Genomic DNA, 7,271 nt, shown 5'->3' on the forward strand with positions numbered 1-7,271 from the left:
AAAATGTTAAAAAGCTTCAGAAAAATTTAAATTTTTAAAATTTTAATCTTAAAATCTGGTGTTAGTTCCATTTGTTCATAAGAAGTTTTTTAAGTAAATATTTACTTTTTTAAGGGTTATAGGGATGGAAAAAAAAATTTACAGTTTTTTATTTGTGCCCCTTTGGAAAGGGATTTTAATATGTAAATTTGGAAAAAATATATATATTATATATATATAAAATATATATATTATATTATAATATATATATATATATATATATATATAAAATTTTTATATTATATTATATTATCTTTTATTTTAATTATAATAAAAATTTTAAAATTTTATAATATATATATTATATATCAAAATTTTAAAATTATATCTATATATATGCAAAAAAATTTTGTTTTATACACTTTTTTTTCCTTATGAAACAGGTATAAATTGGGCCCTGGATCAGGGGGTCAGTACTTGCCAGGGGGGGGGCTAGTTTAGAGGGCTGAGTTTTCGAGCCCTTGGGTTGCTTTTATGGATGTTTCCTTTAGGCTACTCCAAAGGGGTTGTTACCCGACCCTTGGGGGTTGTCCTGAATTACCTCATTGCTTATTGGGGGAGTATTTTTTTGTGGTTTGGGGGCAAAAGTTTTAAAATTGTGTGTATTTTATTTAAAAATGTTTATATTAAAATGCTTTAAAAGGAATATTAAAAACTTTTAAATTTTTAAGGGGGGATCTTATGAAAAAAAAAAAAAAATCAAATTTTGGGAAAATATCTTGCATATCACAGTTTCCCGGATATTTGGTTTAATTACTTATCCTTAATTTTTTGGGCTGGGGGTAAATGGATAAAGGAGAAAAAAGCCTGGGGATTTTTTTACCTGGAAATTTAAAACCCCAGATAGCTTTCAAAGAGGTGAAAAAAAGGGAAATTAGACAGAATTAAAAAATGTAAAGAAATTTAGATAAATATTTAGGTTCCCAAAATACAAGGGTATAAAACACATTGTAAAAACTATTTTAAAGGGAGGGGTAATTTAAAGATATGGCAGGGGGATGTTTTTAACAATAAATTCATTTATATAAAAACCACCCGTACCAGATTTTCAAGAAAAGTTTTTTAGTCCCGTGGGTTTTTGGAAGGGGGGATGTTTACAGACCAAAAACACAAAAAAACCTGGGCTCTGGAGATGTTTCGGCCCTTTTAAAGGGTTTAAAGGCGCCCAGGATCCCCGCTTTCAAAAAAACCCCCCTCAAAATCCCACTGTTGGGGTTTCCGAAACGCGGTTTCCCTTTTCCGTGGTACCTTCCCCTGCGCGGCACCACAGGTATGGGCTAAATTTTTACGTTTGGGAACAGAAAAAATGAATAATAATTTTTACTTAAATTTATTTTTTTGGGGAAATTTTGGGGAAAAGAATATCTTTTGAAAAAAACTAATTTGGGGGTCTTTTTTTTTACATTTTCAGGAATTTTTCAGGGAGGGAAAGGGAAAATTTGGAAAAAATTTCATATTTTTGTTTTTTTGTTTTTTTTCTGCTTTTTTTCTTTCCTTTTCATAAAATTTCCCCCACCCAAAGAGGAAACCCCAAGTTTTTTTGCCCCCGAAAATTTTGTACAAATTTTTTAAATTTTCCCGGGCTGATCTTATAGTCATGTTAACAAATTATTTTCTGAAAAAACACTATATAAAAATTTTATTTTAGAAACAGTATGAAGTAAAATTTTTTTTTAGTTTTTTCTTTTATGGGAAGGGGAAAATTTGTTTTTTTTTTTTTTTCCTTTCTTTTTTTTTTTTACTATTAAAAAGGGAAAATCCCTTTAGTCCCTTTTTACCATAAAAATGATTCATAAGCATCTAGTGATAATTTATGTCCCGGGTTGATAAATTTAATGATATGAAGATTGTGAAAAAAATTTTTTCCTTCTTTGAGAAAAATAAAAGGGGGAAAACCATTCCAACACCAAAAATTTAAATTTAATTATTAAGTTTTATATGTTGTATTATTGGTTTATACTGTATTCTTTTAGGTTTGCAGAAAATGGTTTTGGGATAAAAAGGGGGGAACTAATTTATTTTGATTTTGGGAGTAAGTTTTGTAATTTTTTAAACGGATTTTTAAAAAAAATTTTATTTTTGTGTTTTTTTAAGGGACCTACACGAAGTTCAGTTAAGTTTCACTAGAAAAAGGGTTTGGGATTTTATTAAAAGTTAAAAAAAAAAACACATTTTGTTTCAATTTTTTTCTTTGAAAAAAAAGTATTTAAAAAAAAAAAATTATTTTCATTTGATTTCCCAAAACCCCCAAAAAAAATTTTTGTATATTGATTAAATGAAAAATTTTAATTTAAAAATATTAAATTTAGGCACGCCTCAATTTTAAAAAACTTTTTGGGCCAAAATTTTCAAAGTTTTTTTTTTTTAACCCCCCCCTTTAAAAAAACAAACTTCGGGAGAAAAATGCTGGGAAGATATAGTAAGATAATTTTGCTGCAGCAGTTTTTTTGGACAACGCAAATTTTCATTATAATAATTAAAATGGGTTAACAAAGGAGATACCCTTTCTAAAAGTTTTGTTTAAATTTTTTGTCCTGTGAAAATTAAAAATTTTTATAATGAGCTAAAATTTATTTATTGTCCCTTAAGTCATCATCATGGGGCCTCCCCTCTTTTATAACCCTCTCTAAAAAAGGGGGGTTCTCGCGGGGCCCTCAGAAAGTTTGCTTCCTCAAACCCCCACCCGCATAAACCCGGGGGACAAAGGCTGCTTTTCTTACTGAGACCAAAAATTTTAGTTTTACCCCGTGCCCATGCCTCCCTGGGAAGGGAGTTGTGTTTGTAACTGCACACGGTCGGGTTTGGGGTTTTCCAAGTCCCCCTTTCCCGGAAAAATACAGTTGGGGGGGCCAGATTTATTTTCCCCCTTTAAATCCAGTTTTGGACCAAAAACTCAAAAAAACTGACGGGGCTTCTTTACCGAATAGCAGCAAAGGCCCCCTGGGGCGTTTAATTTTGGATTACATCAACCCCGATACCGGGAGACAGCATGGGGCTGTATTTGGGCCCTTGCTGGGGGCCCAAAATTTGCCCTTTGTTGGGAAAAATCAAAAAAAGGAAATTTTTCGGGCTTTCTACAGACTGTTGTCATGGTTGGCCAAATTTTCAGGATAAACAGGTGCAATGTAAAAAATATTGGAAGTGAAGGGGGGTTTGGGAGTGGCACAAGGGTTAGTTTTAAAAAAAACCCCAAAATTTAAAAAATTAAGATCTCCCCAAAGGAAGGGAAGCAGTTGGGTTTCCGACACCACCTGGCAAAATGATGATTTAGGTTATGTAATTTGGACGACCAAAAGGGTAGTTTTTTTGGGGGCAAAAGGTTTTTAAGTAAACTTCATTGGGGCAAACACAAAAGGGGGGGCAGGGTATATTCCCCTAGTTTGGGAGAGGCAGCAAACCCGCATTGTAGGGCTCAACGGAAAAGCGTGGGGCATACGGGGTGAGGGGAAAAATGAAAACCCCTTTGCATATGGGGACTTGTGGAAAATCTTCCTCACTTTCTCTAATAAAACAGCGAATGAAAACCTGGGCCCCGTGCCTCCCCAAAAAGAATGAAAGAACATAAAACCCCGAAAGAAAGGGAAAAATTTGTTTCATTTATTTTCATCAGTAAAAAAAAAAAAAAAAAAAAAAAAAAAAAAAAAAAAAAAAAAAAATATATATATATAAAATATATATTATTTATATATATAATTATATATTAAAATATATTAAAATTATATAATATAATAAGTGTATTTAAAAATCTACCCATCTATCTATACAAAAATTTATAAAAAAATAAAAAAAACCATGTAAATTAGAAAAAAAAAAATGAAACAAGAAGGAAAAAAAGGCAAGACAATGCAATGGTTTAAACCCAAAGGGCCTTTTTTACCCAAAAAGAGAAAATTTAGGGCGGTTTGCCTTGGTAAGAAAAAAGAAATTCAGACAAATAAAACCATGCGAAAATTAAGTTCAAAATTCCAAATTTTAAGACAAGGGCTGGGTTTTTTAGGGGGTTTTTTTTATAATTTCGAAAAAGGGAAAATTTTTTTTGCTCCAATAAACCTTTTTAAATGCTCTTGAAAAAAGTTTCTTTTTTTTCTCTATCCCATCTCCTCCTGATCCCTCTTCCACCCATTCCAACACGGCCCCCCAGGTAGAGTGCCTGTGATGACGGAAAAAACTTTACCTGTAAACCCCGAACATTTCTGCCTGCTTCCTTAAACCCGGGGGGGACTTTTCGCAAAAAACCCCCTGTCCGAAGGGTGTATCGGCCCCGGGCCCAAGTTGTTTGGGTGCGGTTTCCTTTGGTGTGAGTGACAAGGGGCGTTTGGGGCGGAAAAGGGCCCTATTTCCACGCCAATTTTCGCAACCCGTTTTGGGGGGAATGCAAATTTTAAAGGGGAATGGAGGGCATGTGATTTGTTCCTCGTGTGGCAAAATAGAAAAAAGGGTAATTTGCTTTAAGTGCAACCTGTATGTGAAAACTTTTTTTCAATGTCAACAGCGAACCCCCTTGGAAAAAGTCTTTTTAAATTTTAAGTATTTTGTAAATAGTCTACATGCACTGAAAAGCAAAAGAAAAAAAAAAGGAATTTAAACATATCTTTTTTCTTTGATTATTATTTTATATGGAAAATTAAGGGAAAAATTTTTTGGGTACTATACTAAAAAGCAAAAGTTTAAAAACCCAAACTTCCCCGCCAAATGAAACCCAAACAGGGGTGGTTTTGAGGGCAACGAAGAGGGGTTTTTGGCAGTATCGGGCCCCCCATTCGTTTCGGAGAAAAAAGGGTCAAGATTGCCGTCGCCACGCACAGGGGAAAAAAAAAAATTTTTAATTTAAAAATTCCCGGTTTATATCCTCCCCCCCTCTCCTTCCCCCCCCCCTCTTTTTTCTCCTCCGTCTCCCCCTCCCTCTTTCCCCCCTCCCCTCTCTCCCTCCTTCCTCTTCCCTTTCCCTTTCCCCCCCCTTCCTCTCATTTTCCCTTTTTCTGGAAAATCTTCCTTTTCCACTCGCCCCCCCGCTTTCCCCCTCCCTCCCCCTTTTTTTCCCCCTTTTTTTTTCCCCTCTCCCTTTTAGCACCTTTTAATTTTAGTCAGGGTAAAAGGGGTGGGTCCAAAGCTACTCCCTCTCCGTTTCCCCTCCTTCCCCCCCTTTCCCCCCCAAATCCCTTTTTCCCCACTCTAAATCCTCTCCCTCCCCTCTCTCCCCGCGCTAAAAAATCCCAAAAACAAGTTTTTTAACAGGGACACCGTCCGGATTAAAAAGCCGTGTTCCACCTCCCCTCCCTTTTCCCTTTTCCCCATCCCTTTCTTCCCCTTTCCCTTTTCCCCCCTTTCTCTCCCCCTTTCCCTTTTTTCCCCGTTTCCCCTTCCCCAAACCAAACTCACTAGGCATTTTACGGCACCCTTTAGGTGGGTGCCGTGCTCCCGGGCGTAGGGGGGGTTCCCCGGGGGCTTTGGGCCCATCTGCACCCCCCCGGCCGGCCCCCCGTTTCACGGGGGGGCACCCCCCTGGGGACCCCCGACCCCGTGGGGAGGGCGTGGTTGGGAATTTTGTGCCCCAGGGGAGGGGAGGGCTATATGTTAAAAAGAATACATATAGACGGGGGGGAAAAGAAAAGGGTGCAAGGTTTTGTTTGGAAAACCTTTTTAGGGCCCCGGCGTGGGTGTTTTAATATATTTTAATTTTATATATATTATTTATATATTTTATATAAATTATATATAATAAAATAATTATAATATGGTATATTTTAAATATTTTATTTTAAAAATATATTATATAATCAAATATATATATCCCTTTTAAAATATACATATATGTTTTGTGTGTGTGTGTTGGTGGGGTGGTTTTGTGTTTTGTGTTGTGGTGTGTGTTTGTGTTTTTGGGGGTGTGTGTGGGGTGTGTTTTGTGTTTGGGGTGGTGCGTGTGTGGTGTTTTAATGTAAGCAAAAAAGTGCCCTCCCCCGACCGGGTTTTTACGAAATACTTGGCCATATTGAAATTCCCCTGTAGTGGCTGGGGCTTCCCTTTCTGGGGGGGCTGGCCCTGTTCCCTTTCCCCGGGGAGTTGTTTTGTTAGGAAAAAAATTGTGGTGGTTCTGAAAAAACCCCCTATAGAATTACGAAAGACTCACCCAATACCGTATCTAGGTTTGGGCTTTAAAACCCCTAAGTGGAAAACCCGCGGGGTGATCAGGGGGGAGTGTGTGTAATTTTATGCACCCACGCCTTTCAGCATGCCCATTTTGTGTGAAAAGCAATTTATACAAAATAATAGATAGGGGAGAAAATAGATATACAATGTGTGTGGGTGATGAAGGTAGATTTACATAAGTATATATAATTTTATATATATAATATATTTATAATATATTAGATATATAAAAATAATATAAATATATATATGGGAATTAAAATATATATAATTTTATATATATATAGATATTTTTAGATATATAGATAAAAATGGCTTAAATATAAAATATAAAAATATAAATTTTATTATAATATATATTATATAACCCTTTTTATATATATATAAAATTTTAATATTAATAAAATATATAGAATTATATATATAATATATGTATAGTATTTATAAAATATAATATGATAATATATATAATATATATATAAGAAAAATAATTATTTTAGGTAATTATAAGATATATATATATATATAATATATAATTATATATATATAAGTTTAATAATTTTAAAATGTATGAATATATATATATTTTTTATATATAAAGATATATAGTATATATAGTAGGTATATAAAATATATATATGGATAAAATATAAATATGTATAATTAAAAAATGTATACCATATATATATATAATATATTATAATTTTATATATATTTTATAAAATATATAAATATATAATTTTATATAAAAAATATTTTTAATATTTTATTGGGTAATATGAAATATAAATATAATATATATTATTTATAAATAATATATATATATATATTATTTTAAAATATATATATATATATAGCGTGTGTGTGTGTTTCGTTTCCCTCTAAATATGTGCATATAAAAAAAAATACCAACCCCCACCCCAAAAACACACACACACCCCACCACCACACACACCCCCACCCCACCCACACACACACACACACACCCCACGCACCACACAAAAACCCCCACACACACCCCGCCAAAACCACACACCCCCACCCCAACACAAATATTATATATATTATTAATAATTATAATATAT

The sequence above is a fragment of the Penaeus monodon genome, chromosome 4, assembly GCF_015228065.2.
Source record: "Penaeus monodon isolate SGIC_2016 chromosome 4, NSTDA_Pmon_1, whole genome shotgun sequence".
Classification (NCBI taxonomy): domain Eukaryota; kingdom Metazoa; phylum Arthropoda; class Malacostraca; order Decapoda; family Penaeidae; genus Penaeus; species Penaeus monodon.